Genomic DNA, 21072 nt, shown 5'->3' on the forward strand with positions numbered 1-21072 from the left:
AGTGCTGAGTGAGATGCCAGTTTGTGCAGAGTTTCTATCTGGGATAAGGAAGGAGATGGGGAACTGAGGAGAATAAGGCTGGTGAGCTAGAAACCTTTGATTCTAGGAAACTCGGATAAGTCAGTGGCTTTGTGAGCACTGAATGTGAGTGGGTTTTGGAGCCCAGTGTATGTTTTTACTTGCCCGCTGAGTGCAAGCTAGGATTAAAGACTATGGCCCACCAGTTTGTGGCTCCATTGTTTCTTTACCGACTGTCCGAATCCAATGCGAACCTGCATGGGCCAGGCTGCTGTGATGGTAGTCCTGACTTCTGGCTTTACATGAACCTTACTAAATATAATTTTGAATTACAGTAGCCACTGTGGAGAACTTTTAACCTACCTAAGTTTACCCACATACAAGGTCCCCTAGAAAAAGGGGTCTCATTATAAAGGTTCGAAGAAAAAATATTTCCCCTCCTCTCCAGTTCCTGGTGACTAGGTAAGATCCACGAGGAACCCCACTCACTCCAGAGCCTGCTGACAGGATCCTGGGGAAAGGGGCAAAAGCTGGCAAAGGGTGAGAACCCTGGCCAGCACTAGCTTTCCCAGATGTGTGTCTGTGGTGCCTGGTCGAGAGAAGAAAATAAAATTTTACCTTGTCCCTTCCTTCCCAAATCCTGATTGGCAGGAACAACAACAACAAAAAAGTAAGAATTAGATCTTTGAATTGTGCTCCTGAATCTGCTTTTGGGCACCCACTGATTGTTATCCCTCCTAGGGACCACTATTGCCTTTCTGTTTATCTGCTTTTGTGTCCTGATAATGTGGCTTGGCAGCCATCGTGCTAGGTGCCCCAAAATATGGCCGGACAGAAATGTGGTTTGCACCCCACTTGCAGCTAGGGTCCTACTCACTGTTTTCAACCCTCAGGGGGATCATTGGTCTTTATTTCTTTTGATTATCTTTGGGAGTGGCTTTGGATCTTGGGAGGGTAGCGTCTTTTGTCCCTTCTTTAAGGGTGCCTTCTGCATTCAAAAGGTTGTTTACTACTGCCAAAAATGTTTACCGTTCTGGCTGAAATCTGACAATCTATTCAAATTGATTTTTGCTCAGATAAACTCTTAAAAGTTTTAATGTGCCTCAGTTTATCTCTTAACAGTCTGCACTAATCCAAGCAATGGCACGGCAGCAGCAGACTCCACTCAGAGAAGTAGCCCCAGAGCCCAAGGAAGTTGGAGCTTTGTTTATACCGTTAAATTTAAAAGAAACAATATATCAAATTGTCATCCACTAAAAAACATGTTGTTCATTCACCGACTTAATCATAATTTTTTAACACTGATAAACAATAAATTACAGAGGTCAAAGCTGAACAATAAAACTTCCAACTAGCAACTGGAAAATTTTCAAATGGAAAAGGCGGCCATTTTAAAAAAAGCAATCTTTACCAAGCCCCGGAAAGCTTGACGGGACCTAAAGCCGTCATTAGCATATCCAGCCACCAGATGTCACCATTGGTTTAAGCAAATCGGCTCTTAGCTAATTCACACAGTGTTAGGTCTCAGATACAGTAGCTGACATTTCACTGAGCAGTTCTTGAAACCAAGCCTCCAGTTAGTACCTACATATTTATAGAGAAATTAAGACCCAGTCTAGCTTCTTCAAACTCCCTTTCTAGTACTGTCTCTGCTTCATGTATTTTTATTTAAAATAAAATGAAACAAGCTCGATGAAGCCCTTAAGGTTAGTAAACTACAACTAAGAAAAATTATATCAAAAACAGTTGTCTGTATCACAGGGCTTGGTTCCAGGCAATAATGTCATATTTACTTATCTTTTCACTTCTTACAATGCCCATTCTTGGGTATTACCAGTTAAAACAGCTCTTCAGGAAGAGAAAGGAAGTAGTGAAGAATCTGACCATCAAAATCTGATTGAATGTATTCTTTTTAGGTAGATAGTACTTTATTTATTTATTTATTTATTTATTTATTTATTTATTTATTTATTTATTGAGAGAAAGAGGGACAGACAGCTAGGAAGGGAGAAAGATGAGAAGCATCAACTCATAGCTGTGACACCTTAATTGTTAATTGATTTCTTTCTCATATGTGCCTTCACAGGGGAGGGGGGCAGGGAGGAACTCCAGCTGAGCTAGTGACCCCTTGCTCAAGCCAACGACCTTGGGCTCAAGCCACTGACTTTGGGCTCCAAGCCAGTGTCCTTTGGACTCAAGCTAGCGACCATGGGGTCATACCTATGATCCCACTCTCAAGCCAGTGACCCTGCACTCAAGCTGGTGAGCCTGTGCTCAAGTTGGCAAGCCCACACTCAAGCCGGCAACCTCAGAGTTTCAAACCTGGGTCCTCTGCATCCCAGGTTAATGCTCTATTGCACCACCACCTGGTCAGGCTAGGTAGATAATATTTAAACAACAGCCCCTAAAAGATGTTCCTATTTGAAATTTACAAATGAGTTTTTTACTGTATGGCTGCACCCAGGACTACTTTATGTCTTAGTTTTGATAGAGGACTCAAGGATTAGAAAATTACCTTTAGTAATACAGCTTTTAGTTACAATGAATAGGATTAATGATTTATGTAAGTGAAAGTTTTATTCCAGGAGCTGGACACATAAGTTGGCCTAGGTGACTTCATGAGGCTGCAAGCAATCTACCTTTGTCCCCAGGCCCAGGAGCTCCACAAGCAAGATGGTATCTAAGCCTAGTGCTCCAAGGATGGAACTCCCATTGACAAGAATGCAGATAAAGAAGTATTCTGTCCAGGAAGCAGTAAGGACCATGATTAGATAGTAATGACCCTGATGTCCTGGAAAAGATGTTAGGATTCCAGGAAAGAGCCACCCTGCCTTGTGACTCCTACGGGATTAACTGCATGCAGCCCATTGTACTAACCTCCCGTGGGAAAATATATAATCAGCCTTCACATCCGAGATTGTAAGGCAGGCTTTGGGCTAGGATATGCCCCCAGTCTTCTCAGGTTGTGGCAATCTTGATTAAAGACACCTTGTTTCCTTCCCAGATCCAGTCTTTGCTTATTGGATATTGCAGAGGTGGATGATCCGAACCCGGACTATTTATAGTCTGGTAACAGTTTCTCTATTTTTTTGGTAATTATAAAGAAGATTAAATGTTAATATCTTTTGTTGTTAGTCATTAGGCTTCTCTCTCTAGATGAGCGACTAGTCTCTCCATTTATATAAACCATTTTCTTTCCAACAAGACTCCTTATATATCCTCACCCTTATTTAAATATCCCGGGCCTGACCTGTGGTGGTGCAGTGGATAAAGCGTCGACCTGGAAATGCTGAGGTCGCCGGTTCAAAACCCTGGGCTTGCCTGGTCAAGGCACATATGGGAGTTGATGCTTCCTGCTCCTCCCTCCTTCTCTCTCCTCTCTCTCTCTCTCCCCCCCTCTCTCTCCTTTCTAAAATAAATAAATAAATTTTTTTTAAATAAATAAATAAATATCCCAACAAGCAAATTTTTTACATCCCTAACTCCTCCTTCCCATCCTCACAATTTCTGCCTTTTCAGAAAGAAAAACATTTAATAGATTTCTATTTCCTAAAGACAGCGCAAAAACACCTCAGAAGTTTTCTGTTTCCTAAAGTTATTGTTGGGCAGACAAAATATATTATGCTTACTTTGTTAAAGGTGGCGCTGCCCACATGGATGCCCGTCACCCAGGTGATATTAGTTGTCCTTCTTCTTGGGATGGGTGTGATTTATTAATGTGTGTTGGGGGCGGGCTGTGGGCAGGCAGGATCCTTGTAGCCTAGGGCTTGGTTTTAGGACTAAGCCTTTCCCACCCTTTTTGATGTGGGGTGGTGTGCTCTCATGAGGAATCCCATTATGCCTCAAATGAGTGACTGCAACAGAAACCTCCTCGTTTGTATATTGGATTAAAGGTTTTTGTTTCTACGCTATAAAGTGGGGCAGACCGGGAGCTTGCTCTCTCGGTTCCTGAGATTAGTATTAGAGAGGAGAGCAGAGAAGGGCCACGTGGAGGAGGCCAGGAGAAGCATCCAAGATGGTGGAGTGCTGAGTGAGAAGCCAGTTTGTGCAGAGTTTGTGCAAGGAAAAGAAGATGGGGAACAGAGGTGAATAAGTCTGGTGAGCTAGAAACCTTTGATTCTAGGAAACTCGGATAAGTCAGTAGCTTTGTGAACACTGAATGAATGGGTTTTGGAGCCCAGTGTGTGTTTTTACATGCCTGCCGGGTGCAAGCTAGGATTAAAAATGATGGCCCACCAGTTCTTGGCTCCATTGTTTCAATACCATCTGTCCGAATCTAATGCGAACCTGCATGGGCCGGGCAGCTGTGATGGTGGGCGCGGCAACTGGCCTCACAGATATAATGGAAGTTCTCCCACTTCATAGAGCGCATCAGTATTCTTTCTCCACTACAAATGGAAATTTCAAACCAAGAAACAACACAGGACAAGAGCAAGGACCAAAAGGAAAAGCAAAGACGTATGTGCAACTGAGATCAGAAGAAAGACAATTCCGAGTAGAGAGATTTACTACTGGCTCACTCCCATTAAATCACAGGGTTTCAGCACTGTGTTTTTTTATAGCTCTGTAATTTTGCTTTTCTATTTGGCAAACAGAATTAATTATGCTCCTTATTCAAACAAAATGACAAAGAATTATGTGAGCTGACATGGACAAAAATGCAAAGTTGATTTATTTGAATCCTAAGAATAATAGTTGATGAGTCTGAATAAAACTTGCTGCTAAAAACAGGACATTAAAGATCATTTAGATATATTTAGTGCAGTCATTCCTTCCAGTTGCATGCACATTAAGTAGCTTTTTATCTCTGAGGTGCCATCAGAGGAACTCTCAGACATTCAAAATACCAGCATTATATCATTAACACATTTCTGGTCAATGAGTTGAGTCATGTGGAACTTAGGAAAATATGTATTGCCATTCTCTTTTAAATGAGCTGCGTATTACATCCATTAACATAACTATATTGATCTAATTTCGTTATTTTCAGTAGAGTGCAGTTTGGAAATATAAAATTGATAAATGGGAGCCAAAGGAGAAAAGGGGGCTTACACAAAATGCCATAAATTATAAAACCTCAATATGGAACATCCTAGATAATTGCCATAATTTAGAAACATTAAGTAGTATGCTTTTTTTTTAAGAAAGAAAATCTTACATGTTTTAACCATTTTATGTCAGCCAGACTAATCCCCTTTCCAGAGAGTTTGAATTTATGTAAGTATCTAGGTATTTATCACATGAACTAGGGAAGGGTCAAATCAGAGTCTAGCTCTAGATCAGGGGTCGGGAACCTATGGCTCACGAGCCAGATGTGGCTCTTTTGATAGCTGCATCTGGCTCGCAGACAAATATTTAATAAAAAAAAATAACGTGAAAAATATAAAACACTCTCATATATTACAATCCATTCATTTCCTACCACTCATGTTCATGGTTGCGGGTGGCTGGAGCCAATCACAGCTGTCCTCCAGGACAACACCAAATTTTTATTGGATAATGCATAATGTACCCGGATTGTTGTATGGCTCTCATGGAATTACATTTTAAAATATGTGGCATTCATGGCTCTCAACCAAAAAGGTTCCCGACCCCTGTTCTAGATACTTGAATACAATCCCTAGAGATTCTGCTCTAATTGGCCTGGGCAGCAGCTTGAGCAAAATATAGTTAAAAATGCAGACCAGGTTGAGAATCAAGGCACCAAACCTCACCTCTTCCCAAATGAATATTGGCACATTACTGTTTTGTTATTTTTCAGTTGTTTATAAAGGAGTTTAGTTCTGAGTTAAGTTTAAAATGTGCTTGGGAATATCTAAGTTACTGCAAAAGGTGATTGCAAACAAACCATTCTTTATAGCCAAAGGATAAAAAAAAATGTCATTAGTAAGTAGATACAGTCACTCACCTCTCCATTGATCAATTCCCAAAAGCCAATTCTTTGGAACTTCCACGAAATGTATTGACAAAATGAATCAAACAAACAAACAAACAAAATCCAATAGCAAATAATTAGGGCTGAAATATACTTTTATTTTTTACAGGATTTCTCAGAATCTGTAACATGGAAATAGATTGCCGATCTCCAAGACGGACAGAATTCCTGTGTGACATGCAGTAAATGTGCTGAGTGACTAAAAGAACCACCATGGGCCTAAGGTCTCATGGAGCACACCTCAGGAAACGCAATCTGAGAGTGTATGTTTGTTTATTTATATAGTCTATATGTGGCAGAATGTTTCATACTGTAAAGCCAGTAGTCACGGCCAGGGCCACCATCACAGCAGCCTGGCCCATGCAGGTTCGCATTGGATTCGGACAGTCGGTAAAGAAACAATGGAGCCAAGAACTGATGGGCTGTCATCTTTAATCCTAGCTTGCACCCGGCGGGCAAGTAAAACATACACTGGGCTCCAAAACCCACTCACATTCAGTGCTCACAAAGCTACTGACTTATCCGAGTTTCCTAGAATCAAAGGTTTCTAGCTCACCAGACTTATTCACCTCTGTTCCCCATCTCCTTCCTTCTCCAGCGTCAAACTGCACAAACTGGCCTCTCACTCAATACTCCGCCATCTTGGCTGCTTCTCCTGGCCACATGGCCTCTTTCTGCTCTCTGCTCTGCTCCCTCTGCTCTCTCATGCTAATCACCCCAGGAACCAAGAGAGCAAACTCTCGTTCTGCCCCCATTTTATATTGTAGCTTCACAACCTCTAATCCAATATACAAAATAGGGAAGTCTCTAATACAAAGTCACTTCTCTGAGGCATGATTGGATTGTACCACCCCACATCAAAAAGGGTGGGAAAGGCTTAATCCCAAAACCAAGCCCCAGGCTACAAGGATTCTCAACACACATTAATATCACCTGGGCAATGGCCTCACGTGGGCAGCGCCATTTTTAACAAAGTGAGCATAATACATTTTATCTGCCCAACACATACATTCCTATAGAGTGAGAGCTGATAATACCCTTAGTTTTACATCTATGTTACTCAAAGTGTGGTTTGTGAGCCAGCAGCATCAACAGGGAGTGTTTTAGATATGCAGAATCTCAAGCCTCGCCCCAGACCTGCTGAATCAGAAACAGCATTAAACAAGATTCCCGGGAAATTCATATGCATATTAAAGTTAGAGAAGTGTTGCCAGCCCACCATAAGAAAGTCTTAGCGAGATATTAATATCTACTAATGGTGACATAGCCAGACCACTGAAGTTCACCATAATGGGCTCATAATAGCAACAAGTATGTTGCAGCACCTTGGAATTTTCCAAGCTCGCTTTATCTCCGTTGTACTCACAGTTAACTCGTTAACTTTTCATCTAGTTTAGGTGGTATTCGCCTGTTATCTCATGAACTTACTGCACAGGCAACTGGTTAGACCAGCGAGGAGGAAAATTGTGTCTAACACCTGGTGTTCCTAGGCTGCCTTCCAATATCAAGGGAAGAGATTAGATAGTTCAGCATCTGTTATTGGGTAATAAAGGCTCATTAGCTTATCTTTGCAATATGGCCAGAGCTTCTAGATTCTGTGGATAATAAATGGGAGCCAGCCTTCCAGATCACCGTAGCCTCAGGAAAAGTTGCTTGGGTGGCCTTATCAGCTAGCTTGGATCCTTTAGATTTTCACTCTCCATTATGTCAGCCTCTCTCACTAACTGGGAAGCCCCTGGCTGCAAATCAACAGGCAAATTACCTTCAGTGGTGAAGTCACGGATAGAACCTCCAAACATAGATTTCACTCTGGAGAGCCAAATTAAATGCAACCTGGTGCCAGAAAGGCACCAAGACCCATGCCAGGTGTGAGCGTCATGGGCTCATGGTATTTGAAAGGTATCAAATCAATATTTATTGAATGAATAAATAAACCACAAATGAATACATGCAATAAATTGGAGTTCATATCTTTCAAGCTAGTTTGTATTTCTAAATCCTTATGGATGGGATCTTTATGTGATTTTTTTTCCAATTTCTTCTCCTGCTTATAGTCACCTTATAACTGTAGGGATTCCACTGTGTTTCAGCAGAATACTGAATCCAGACAAGAACATTGCCATAGGCCCTGGCCGGTTGGCTCAGTGGTAGAGCGTCAGCCTGGCGTGCAGGAGTCCCGGGTTCGATTCCTGACCAGGACACTCAGGAGAAGCGCCCATCTGCTTCTCCATCCCTCCTCCTCTCCTTCCTTTCTGTATCTCTCTTCCCCTCCCACAGCCAAGGCTCTATTGGAGCAAAAAGTTGGCCCAGACGCTGAGGATGGCTCTGTGGCCTCTGCCTCAGGCACTAGAATGGCTCTGGATGCAACAGAGCAGCGCCCCAGATGGGCAGAGCATTGCCCCCTGGTGGGCATGCCGGGTGGATCCCAGTCGGGTGCATGCAGGACTTTGTCTGACTGCCTCCCCGTTTCCAACTTCAGAAAAATACAAAAAAAAAAAAAAAACATTGCCACAAAATCACTAGCTATGGCATTGGAAGTTTAAATCTGGGTTCTGCCATGTGTAGACTGTGTAATCTTCAGTGATTGTTTAACTTTTGGAGCCCACCTATCCTTCCTTGCAAAACAAGACTCGTAATGCCTTATTTATAGGTTTTATGGAATTTTAAAAAGGTATCAGCTGTGGAAGGTGTAGCATAGTGTAGTAGTCCTCAATAAAACACCGCCCGTTTTTCAAAACTTCACCCCTACCCTAGATGCATTGTTCTGGCTTTACCTAAACCTTATCCCTGTCCTTCCTAGATACACCTCTGTGGATCATTTAAATTGTCTGTTTCCATAAATTCTTTTTAGAGGCCGAGCGCAGAGTTAGCTTTATTTTTCTACTCCAAGTTCATTTGCTCATTCATCCATACGTTCGTTCTAATAATTTACTGAGCCCTTAGCAAGCATCAGATTTGATTCATATATATCCAACTAGAAATAAACCTCATTAAGAAAAGTTCTGTAATGGGTGCTACAGTCAAAATGCTTACTGCTTGTTCTGCTCTGCCTGGAAGTCCAGCTACAGAGATCAACCATGCTCAATCCAGGGGGAGCGACTCAATATTAAATATCCCAGGACTAGGCATATAAACATTCTCCTATACAGGTCTCTTCATAATAAAATGCATTTAAGTAGGAAATGACATAGATACACACACACACACACACACACACACACACATATATATATTTCAAATTTTCTCATTTTTTTTATTTCCTAGAAAAAAAGCTCAAATATTACACTATCTGATTCAGAATAGGACATCCATCAAAGTTTTTCAACTCCATTTGCTGAGAAGTGGCCATTTATAATTAGGCTGAATTCTTCAAGATGTTGAGCTACAAATGCCATAGATTCTTCCCGAGCAAGCCCCTTAAGCATCGCACTAATGACCACACACATCATTTTATTTAATCCTACTCCATGGTGAGTTTCTCGTCTTAGGTACCTTTATGTTCACAAGCCCTTCAACTTCTACCAAACCAAATCCACATGGATGCAACTAAGAAAACTAATACTAACGGCCTATAGAAAGCTGGAACACTATTTCAGGTCTTGGATTAGAAACAAAGATTATTTAGCCTCAGTTGCAAGTGACTTTATAACCTGTATCTCTGGCAGGGGGAGGGGGGGCGCAAAAAACTAATTGAAGGGGAAAAATCTAAACTATAAATTTTGTAGATGCTTTAAACAATAACAACAGGAAGTGCAAGTGAAAAATTAATCTCAGGAAGAAGGTACACTTTCAAAGACAAAAGGTTAAGTCCTGGGAGCATTGGTGACCAGAGATGTATAAACGTAGTTTAGACAAGAGGTGTAGACTGCGAGGGGAGTATGCCACTCCCTATGAGCGGAGTGATTGGCAAGAGAGCCAGCTGAGCGGAAAAGTGACGAGACCTTCCGTGGACGTTGGATTGCGCAACATCTCCGGCTGTAGGAACTTAGCATCTGAAAACACAGACTATCAAATGTTTCGGCAATGCTCGGAATTGTATTTCATCCTTTGGAACTGGAAACAGCCTCTCAAAGTGTTTCTCAGAGCACTGCAAACCTTCAAGCTTGCATAAACAAGACGATGTCCTTGCTCCCCGGTCAGGTGAGCCATGCCGTGTCCCCAGCATCCTGTCAGGCTCAGCGCGGCTGTTCTGGAAATATTTGTTCAACTGAGGAGGCCGAACCCAGCTAGAATTCTGTTCAGCGTTCCTGTATCTCAGGATTTTGGGATCCACTGTGTCCTTTTAGTGTGTATGGTGTGTTCCCTAATAAAAAAATTAAACTAATGAAATAGACTTTATTTTTTTAAAAGCCTCAATAAAAGTTAACAATCGTTTTCCACATTATTAGAACTAAAGACCCGCCTGACCAGGAGGTGGCGCAGTGGCTACAGCGTAAGACTGGGATGCGGAGGACCCAGGTTTGAGAGCCCGAGGTCGCCAGCCTGAGCACAGGCTCATCTGGTTTGAGCAAAGCTCACCAGCTTGGACCCAAGGTCGCTGGCTCGAGCAAGGGGTTACTGGGTCTGCTGAAGGTCCACGGTCAAGGCACATGTGAGAAAGCAATCAATGAACAACTAAGGTGTCGCAAGGAAAAACTAATGATTGATGCTTCTCATCTCTCTCCGTTCCTGTCTCTCTGTCCCTATCTATCCCTCTCTCTGACTCTCTCTCTGTCTCTGTAAAAAAACAAACAAACAACAACAAAAAAAAAAACCCAAAACACTAAAGACCCAACATATCACTGGCTAAAATAATTTTTAAATATCACTTAAATTTCCATTCTATGTGAACTCATGAAATGCCAGCGGGCGGCGCCGCAGGTGCGCACAGGGGAGCAAGGGCAGCTGGATAAATCCTGGGGAGTAGCCAACACTCTTTGTTTCAGTATTTGATACAGTTTTATTTTTCAGAACGTACAGCTGTTGGGACGTGCTGTTCATGCATCTTCACCAGCAGCTGAGGCATCCCCGCCTGGGGTGTTTCTGGTGTAGAGGCCTTGAGCTCTGTGCTGTGACACTGAGATCTCTGTCCCGTGACACTAGGGTAGAAAGTCCTTCACTTGGAGCTCCGGTAGGGTGCGCTGGCCAAGGGGACATGGAGCCTCAGTCTCTCAGAAACAGCAGCTGGGGTTATAAGCTAACAGTTGGGAACGGCCTTACACAGTTTGTCATATGTTAAGACTATGGCCGGCTTTCCAGCCTCTTCCTTCTTCTCACCGTCCCTGGGGGGCATAGCAAAGCCCAGAGAGCAGCTGCCACCCCTGCCGCCTCGCCAAGACGCCAGACAAAAAGTAGCCAGTACTCTAGCTGGGTGCCAGCAGCCCACGTTAGGTCGCCATCTGAGTGAGAGAATGCAGAAGGCACGGCGGGCTACTTCCGGCACTGGTAATGCGGTTCTGGTTCGCTCCCCACTGAATCCAGAGCATGGGTTCAGAAATTAGAAAACCGAGCAAAAACTGAACACCTAACGGCCTATGATAGAGACCCTTCCCAGTAGTAGAACTGTGGCTCAATTAACATGAGAGTCCACTTGAAAACATGCCAACACAACAATTTTTTTTTTTTAATTAACATGGGTCTAACCAATCAGATCAGACCACTGTCCCTTAGTATATCCTTAGAGGGCAAAAGAAAAAGCTGTCTACCCAGTATCTCCTCTCATGAGAAAAAGAAAAAGAAAAAGACTGGAATCCCCTTCTCTGTTGGTTGAAGCTGCTGCCGTGTAAGAAGGGCAGATTAAACTTCCCTCCTTGGAATGTCAGAAGGAATGATCAAGGCTCTATAGAGAAGTTCTGCTTAGGGTCTCCTGAATTCATGGAACAAAGTCTGTAAAATTAAAGCAGGGAAAGGGGAGAAACACTGTACAACAGGCCCTCAGGAAGGGCCACAATCGAGTTAGCAGTCACATGCTGAACAGTCTCTCTCCCTCTCTCTCTCTCTCTCTCTCTCTCATCTTTTCTCTTATTCTTTTGCTTATCAGTTCCATTCTTCTTTCACCCAGCCCCCCACCTCCTATCCCCCACTGCCCACGCCATCTCAGTCGATTTTCTTTGCTAGGTAGCAGATATTTCTCATAACACCAACTTGAAATAGTCTAACCACTGATGGACAAATTTTCTCTGTGACATTCAGCTCACGTCTCATCAGATCAGTTCATCTCTGAGCCATGAGGGCGGATATTTTGCTCTGCATATACTAACCTTTCAGGAGTATCTGTAATGAGGCTTTTAAACATATGAGTCTAAAACGGTTCTGAGCCCTGGGATGAAAAGGGAGCCACATACCAAACCTGACAAGCTCAGGGGAGGCTGACGTGGCGGACTTTACAAACTTAGAGACCTAAAGTAACCACATAGGACGGTCTGAAATGAGAGCTTCCTAACTAAAAGCGAGTCGTGATAGGTAGTCATGTCCTCAGCGGGTATCTTCCCTGACAAAGGTCAATGTTGACCTTAACTGGGCCTGTCTATTGTCATTTTGCATCTTTAATAACATGTGTTTGGAATGTCAGAGGAGTTTCCTTTTTCCACACCCCTCATGGCACAATCCTCCACCAGAGCACAGACCACAGAAACCCTCATCTTATTGTTATTGTATTAATTGTTAACTATCCTGTACCCACCAATGTAAAAGAGAAAACGTCTCTTCATTTTATGGTTGATCCAATCTCAGAGATTTCTCCCCTTTGCTTCCTCCCACCTCCCTAATCTACCGCCAATGAATTTCATGTAACTGTTCTTCCGCCTCCTCCTTTGCTTCTGATGTATAAAAGAAGTGGTAAAACTGCCATTTCCCAGAGCAAATTCTCAATCTATTGAGATTTAACTTCCTGGCAATTGTCATCAGTTTGGTTCAAACAACTCATAAAAATTCCCTATAGGGTTGGCCATTTCTTAGTCAGCAGTCCAGTTACAATGTGTGTGTGGTGGGGGAATTTCCCTTTTACAGCCAGGCAATGCTGACGACCCCAGCTGGCTGTCCTGCAGTCTGACTCAATTCTGACACTATCTCCCCCCAAATAGCATCAAATTCTGTAAGTGAAGGAGCTCAGTCCTACAAGACCCCGCCTCCCCTTCAGTTCAGACACCAGTTGCAAGTTCAGGTGCTTCTAAGGTTCCCATAAACATCTCCTTGAGTTTGATTAATTGATTAGAGCCGTTCATAGAACTCAGAGAAACATTTTACTTCCTAGATTACTGGTTTATGACCAAAGGCTGTAACTCAGCCACAGCCACAGGGAAGAGACACAGGGAGGGGGTGTACCACTCTCCCCAGATCTCCACGTGTTCAGCAGACCAGAAGCTCTTTGAAATGTGTCCTTTTGGTTTTCATGGAGGCTTCCGTAGTACATCAATATGATTGACTGATCCCACCTCTGTCCCCTTTCTCCTTCCTGTGGGTCTTTGGGTGGGACTGAGAGTTGCCTCATTAACATAACATTAAGACATCTTTGTGGCTCTCTCCACTTAGGAAATTCTAAGGGTTTTAGGAGCTCTGTTCAGAAAAGGGACAAAGACCAAGTATATATTTTTTTATAAATCACAATATCACAAGTCATAAAAGCTGGCCAGACCGAGGTCCAATCAGGCAAAATGAGCAGAGGGCAGCAGAGGCCACGTCAAGAATTCCTGTCACGGCAGCTGTTCCGGGATGCCCACTCCATTCAGTGGCTCTGCCACGTCCCTTCCGTTCTGCCATCCTGACCTGACAGAGCTGGCTAATAGCAACAGCTTCCAATTAATTCAATCATCTGAGCACAGAGTCCATTTTTAATTTATTTCCTGTCTCTCTTGATTCTCTTTTCATATGGTAATCAATAAAGATCTAAAAACGAAACTTTATTTGAAAAAGGTCAATATTCAGTAAATGGAATAATTTTAACATGACTGCCAAGAATTTTTCATATGTCTAGCTTTTTTTATGCTAGATAAAATTATTGATCTGACCAGGTTGGTGCATAATAAATGATATTAAGATAGGACGTATATTCACTTAGTGTTTAATTTGCTATTTTCAATAAAATTATTGCCGATAAAGGTCATCAAGTTTTCTCTAAATTTTTTACAGAGCCCAATGAAATGTTATACATGCCCCAAAACCACATCAATAGAAGGGTTCATGGGAATGGGTAGTTTGTGAGTTTTCAGAACTACTAATGTATTTAGTAGTCATTTCTCTCAGTTCTATAAACATACTGTAATTTACTTAACCGTGCTAGAAAATAAGGTTCAAATCAGAACAAAAGAGTTTTTTTTCTTTTTCTTTCTTTTTTTTTTTTTTTTTTTTTTTTTTTTGCATTTTTCTGAAGCTGGAAACGGGGAGAGACAGTCAGACAGACTCCCGCATGCGCCCGACCGGGATCCACCCGGCACGCCCACCAGGGGGCGACGCTCTGCCCACCAGTGGGGCGATGCTCTGCCCATCCTGGGCGTCGCCATGTTGCGACCAGAGCCACTCTAGTGCCTGAGGCAGAGGCCACAGAGCCATCCCCAGCGCCCGGGCCATCTTTGCTCCAATGGAGCCTTGGCTGCGGGAGGGGAAGAGAGAGACAGAGAGGAAGGCGTGGCGGAGGGGTGGAGAAGCAAATGGGCGCTTCTCCTGTGTGCCCTGGCCGGGAATCAAACCTGGGTCCTCCGCACGCTAGGCCAACGCTGTTTTAAGCATACTTTTTGTGAGCAGAATTAGAAATATATTCCCCCAAAAAATGCAATTGGAAAGAAACAATAACAAATAAACATAACAGGTGCTCAATAAATGCCTGACTGAATGAATGATCATGGAGAAAACAAAGAACACAATGTGGGGTATATAAAATATATAGCGAACTACAGAAAAGCTAACATTCCATAGAAGAGATAAAAGAATGTAGTTTTACATTCAGGGGACCCAAAAGATGATAAATAAATAAGGTTCAAGGAGTTGCTGGAAAGGTAGGAAAGTCATTTAGGCCAACAGATATATGAAAAAATGCTCAGCTTCATTAGTTATTAGGGAAATGCAAATCAAAACTACAATGAGATACCACCTCACCCCTGTTAGATTAGCTATGATCAACAAGACGGGTAATAGCAAATGTTGGAGAGGCTGTGGAGAAAAAGGAACCCTCATTCACTGTTGGTGGGACTGTAAAGTAGTACAACCATTATGGAGGAAAGTATGGTGGTTCCTCAAAAAACTGCAAATAGAACTACCTTATGACCCAGCAATCCCTCTACTGGGTATATACCCCAAAACCTCAGAAACATTGATACGTGAAGACACATGTAGCCCCATGTTCATTGCAGCACTGTTCACAGTGGCCAAGACATGGAAACAACCAAAAAGCCCTTCAATAGAAGACTGGATAAAGAAGATGTGGCACATATACACTATGGAATACTACTCAGCCATAAGAAACGATGACATCAGATCATTTACAGCAAAATGGTGGGATCTTGATAACATTATAAGGAGTGAAATAAGTAAATCAGAAAAAAACAAGAACTACATGATTCCATACATTGGTGGAACATAAAAATGAGACTAAGAGACATGGACAAGAGTGTGGTGCTTACCAGGGGTGGGGGGAGGGTGGACAGGGGGAGAGTTAGGGGGAGGGGGAGGGGCACAGAGAACTAGATAGAGGGTGGCGAAGGACAATCTGACTTTGGGCGAGGGGTATGCAACATAATTTAATGACAAAATAACCTAGACATGTTTTCTTTGAATATATGTACCCTGATTTATTAATGTCATCCCATTACCATTAATAAAAATTTATTTAAAAAAAAAAAAAAGTCATTTAGATCAATGTATGAATGTTTTTATTCTCTATTATTGATTTGAACTAATAGGAAGTATTAAAATCCCAGGATAATTATAGTTTTAATATATTGAGGAAGGAGAATATTTTAATTAAATTTTGCAAACAGTAAATCTCATTTAAGTATGAGTGCCTCTTCAGAAAGGACTTAATAATAAAAATGCTAGTATACGTTGAAAAAAATCAAGAGCATTGAAAAAAATTAAAAAGACAAAATTAATTAATACAGCCCGAGCATTCCAACACAATAAATACCAATAATGCAACAGCAGAGAAACATAACAGGAAGTCAGGAAGGAATTAGTGTCACAGTAATAGGTTTACAGAAAGAAAAAAATGTCTAAAACAACCATTAGGAAATTTCCTGGAGTAATGTGGGTTAACAGTCAAAAGTGACATTTATTTTATAGAAAATATACATACCATTGTGTGGCCTACACATAAGAAAGTTTATTTACAGTTGACATTTGCTTTTTGTTAAATTTCTTAAGGATAACAAAATCTAAATAAAGCATTTCAACTTATGATTTTTAAGTTGTATTTACAGTAATTAGTATATGCAAGATGAAAAATCAAAGAAAAAAATAACATTTAAAACGTATGTATCTCTCCTTCAAAGTGCTTCATGTTGTTCCAAGTCTTTTCAAACAATCTTTAAGATGTCAGAACATCAACAAAGATGAAAGAATGATATTATTTGCCTAGTAAGTCCCTTTTCTTTTTAACAAAGGATAGTATAAGTAAACATCATAAAGCTCTTCCAAATTCACTAGAATGCTTTTCTTTTTTTAGAGAGAGAGAGAGAGAGAATAAAAGAGAGAGATGAGAAACATCAACTAATAGTTGTGGCACTTTAGTTGTTCATTGATTGCTTTCTCATATGTGCCTTGACCAGGGGGGCTCCAGTCAAACAAGGGACCCTTTGTTCAAGCCAGCGACCTTGGGCTTCAAGCCAGCGACCTTTGGGCTCAAGCCAGCCACCATGGGGTCATGTCTATAATCCCACACTCAAGTTGGCAACCCCTGCACTCAAACTGGATGAGCCCACAGTCAAGCTAGAGCGCTCGGGGCCTGGAACCTGAGTCCTCAGTGTCCCAGGCCAATGCTCTATCCACTGTGCCACCGCCTGGTCAGGCCTCACTAGAACTCTTAACTTTAAAAATTGGGGAGGGGTATTGTTTTTATGAGGCCAATAATTCAAATTTTTTAAAGGAACATTAACTTGGCCTGACCTGTGGTGGCGCAGTGGATAAAGCGTAGACCTGGAAATGCTGAGGTCGCCAGTTCGAAACCCTGGGCTTGCCTGGTCAAGGCACATATGGGAGTTGATGCTTCCAGCTCCTCCCCCCTGTCTCTCTCTCCTCTCTGTCTCTCTCTGTCCTCTCTAAAATGAATAAATAAAAGTAAAAAAATAAAAATAAAAAATAAAGGAACATTAACTTGTCCATGTAACCATGAGTGCAATTTGCTAATTTACTCCTGCAGCAAATACCCTATTTTATTAGTGGCCTGAAATAGTTGATGCTTTCCTCCTCCCTGGCAGGTGCCTTACTTTTCTGACACACTTGATCTGGTCCCTACAATGCAAACTCAATATTGACTGGGGAGGAACAAAGTGAAACCTTTTCTTCAGCCACAAGTGTGACTCTAACCAATGATGACAATCACGCCAGACAAAAGAGATGAAATTTCATATTTATAGTCTAATGTCACTTACAAATGCTCTGAAGTACCTAGCCCTTTAAACATTCAAGGTTACAGTGTTTCTGGTTAATTGCAAAACTAGCAAGAAAGTAACATGTTTGATTTCTTTTTGGTTCTGTTTTATTTTGGGTACTGTTGGGCTAGGCATCTGATCGGAACCATACCAAATCACACCATTTGCAGAGCTGGGCTGTCTCTGCATTTTTTGAACAGTAAGAGGAGTGAGGGCCTGTGGCTCTGTTCTCCCAGACCCCCACTTTTGCAGTCTTCTGGGTTACCAATGAATATTTAATAAATGTCTGAGGGAAGGGAGGGACAGGGGGATGGATGGGAAAAGGGATGGAGGAGGGGAAGGAAGAAGAAAAGAGATTTTGTGATTTAAAAGTACTTGAACTATCTCAAAAATCACTGGGTAAAAGAAGCCATTTAAAGCTGATCTGACTTTTCTGGGTCACAGTTGGCCAGCAGTCCCCTACGTGAAAAATAAGAGGACTTCTTGAGATCTAAAATTTCTCATACAGAAGTAAAACTTTTATAGCACAATCAGTTTAAATGTGAATTGTTATGACTGACGTTTAATTTCACTTAGCAGTGTTTCTAAAATGAAATTGATGACTGGCCAGGTCATGATTTGCCTGGAACAGTGCTTCCCTGCACCTGTCACCCCAGAGTATTTATTAGTAGCAATATATTTCATTTTTAAAAGTGTCCTGGCTTAAAAACAATAATTGATATGGTCACTCAACCGATGACCAAATGCATTTGAGAATCCTGGTTCTTATGAAAAGTAGAGTTACCTGAGTCCTCGAACCTGATAAATTAGGACCCAGATGGGCAGGCCCAGGAATACACAGTTTAATAAGCATACACACACCCGACATAATTGTCAGGATTACTCAAGTTTGAGAAGCACAGCATTAATACACAGTAGAGGATATTAGATTTCAAGGAGGAGAAAGCTGGGACGGCCAGTGAGTGAAAATAAACAGGATGAGGTGACATTAAATAATATTCCTAAAGCCACCAATACGTAATTCTGCTTACTTGGCAAGTTTCTTTATGCACTGTGTACACTCCCACTGGAACATCTATCTTCGTCCCAGTGGCAGTGACATTCGTACAAGGGGACAGATATGAGAAAGCTCTAAAGGGCTTGATCCAGCTCCTATAGTGGCATTTGCTGTGACCCTCTGCTTGTCCTCATGCCAGGTCTGTGTGTCATCACTTCCTGTCCTCTCACCCTGTTCTCTCACTAGACTGGCTACACTAGGCTACCTATAAAAAAATTAACACTTCCCATGGCTGTTTTTTATACGTCCCCATACCATCCTCCTTTAGATCCAGATTTTAACTCAGAAGAATAAACATCATTATTGCAGTAATTCATGCTGAGTTTTTCCACCAAAAGTTAAGAGGGAGAGAGTTTGACCCCATGAAGGAACAGGTTAGCTGAGAAGTCTCCATTTCTTCTTGTAGCTTTCTTCTTCACAAACACTCGATGATTTTTAGTTAAAATTGAGCGACTCCATCTCGGATCACTGTACACGGGGATGCCCTGCTTTTTGAAAGTTCATAGCAAGCCACTTTGCTTGTACAAAAGACTTGTTTTCCCTAACTGAAAGAAATCCTAGGACTGTTTTGCAGTGAGCTGCCACAGAGGCAGCGTGCTCCCAGAGCAGCTAGAGGGGCACCGCCAACTCCTTCCCCGAGAGCTACACTGAGCCTCTCCGCATCAAGCCCCCGGAGCTTTGAACTGTGTCTGTGAGCATCTGTGCTTTATTTTGACTTGTTTCGTGCATCCATTAGCAAGATGTGTTCTAGGGTATCACAAAAGCCTAAGAGAGGTCCCTTAGCATGAAACTGGATATAATTAAGTGTTTTGATCTTGGTTAACAAAATAAAGACATTGCGCATGCTTTGAATTTGAGGTCCAGGAGTGCTCAACATTATTCCATATACATTAATGGTAATTCTTCTCTTTACGCCATTTTTTCCTCTTATGAAATATTTCATATTTTGGATAGCAGGGGAAACCTGCATATAGGTAGTCTTTAATTTCTATGTTTGTTAACTAACGGACTTGGGTTGCAAGAAACATAAAACAACTCAGACTATCTTAGACAAAAAATGGAAGATTATTGGAAGGATTGTAAAATATTTCATTAATTCTAAGGAAGGAGCAAAGGACAAATGCTCAAAATGATAAGAAGTGGGAAGTCTCCAGAAACTCAAGGAGTTGAGCGACCTCTCTAGAATGTGCCACAAATATGACTTGGGTCAAATGGCTTCTCAACTGTCTTATCTCACCATTCCAAATGCTCATCATGAAAATGTAGCACATAGTCAGGTAGCAACTCCCAGACAAGTATCTATGGCCACAGAGAGTCTCATAGACAGCATCACATAGCACAGGCGTGATCTCCTGGGGCCTATGTCTGTGGAAAAGGAATAATCACTCTGAGAAAACTGAAATCACTGCATATAGGTAGTTGACTATACAGCTACCACAATGTCATTTGTTACAGTGTACTCTCTGGTTGCCCAGTACACACACACACACACACACTATGTATATATATATATGTGTATATGTGTGTGTGTGTGTGTGTGTGTGTGTGTATATATATATATATATATATATATATATATATATATATATATACCTTTCCCCCCTCCCCATATCCAAAATACTCATAACACATGATCCAACCAATTCTTAGACAACTGCACTGGGAGACAACCACTGTCATTTCCAACCACCACACAGAGGGGAGATATTGGCCTTCAGGTCTAGGCCTCTGGTTCCTTCCCATCCCTCTCGGGTTCTGTCGCAATCCCATCTCAATATTCTACAGCCTGTGGACTACATGATCAATTCAGCCATGACTTAGATAACATTATAGAGCCCTGGAAGAAACAGGGAGAAAAATTTAATTATTATAATTCTCCCTTAAAGAAGAAACATTAGAATAAATAGCATGCTCAGCAAGGAAATATTGGTGCGCGCTACAGCCCTCTGTTCTGCATGCGTTCACAAGACTGCTGCTGACATATCAGATAGATTCCTTCTCTGCTTGTTCCAAGTTCTCCTGGCTCCCAGCCAACACCACAGCTTGCCAAGGATCTTTGCCCTGATTGCACAAAGAATCCAGCAAGTCCAGGTGGCAGTCTCAGCTACCAATTCAATAAAGCCTACATTTTTTTTAACCCTTGGATTATGCATTTCTCCACTGAGAACTGAATTCTTTAAGCTAAGAAGAGTTAAATGATTTCAGAGAGTTCAAGCAAAATTTCTGAAAGTAAAAACAATAGGTGTAATTGTAAGAGGTACCTTTACCCTTAGGACCTAGGTTGCATTTTATTCTGGCTGTGAAAACAACATCAGATGTATTGGTCACCAGGGCCACTCTGTTCTACATTCTACAACAGGGGTCGGGAACCATTTTGGCTGAGAGAGCCATGAATGCCACATATTTTAAAATGTAATTCCGTGAGAGCCATACAACAACCCATGTATGTTAAGCATTATCCAATAAAAATTTGGAGTTGCCCTGGAGGACAGCTGTGATTGGCT

Source organism: Saccopteryx leptura, chromosome 12 (genome assembly GCF_036850995.1).
Source record: "Saccopteryx leptura isolate mSacLep1 chromosome 12, mSacLep1_pri_phased_curated, whole genome shotgun sequence".
In the NCBI taxonomy this organism is placed as follows: Eukaryota; Metazoa; Chordata; class Mammalia; order Chiroptera; family Emballonuridae; genus Saccopteryx; species Saccopteryx leptura.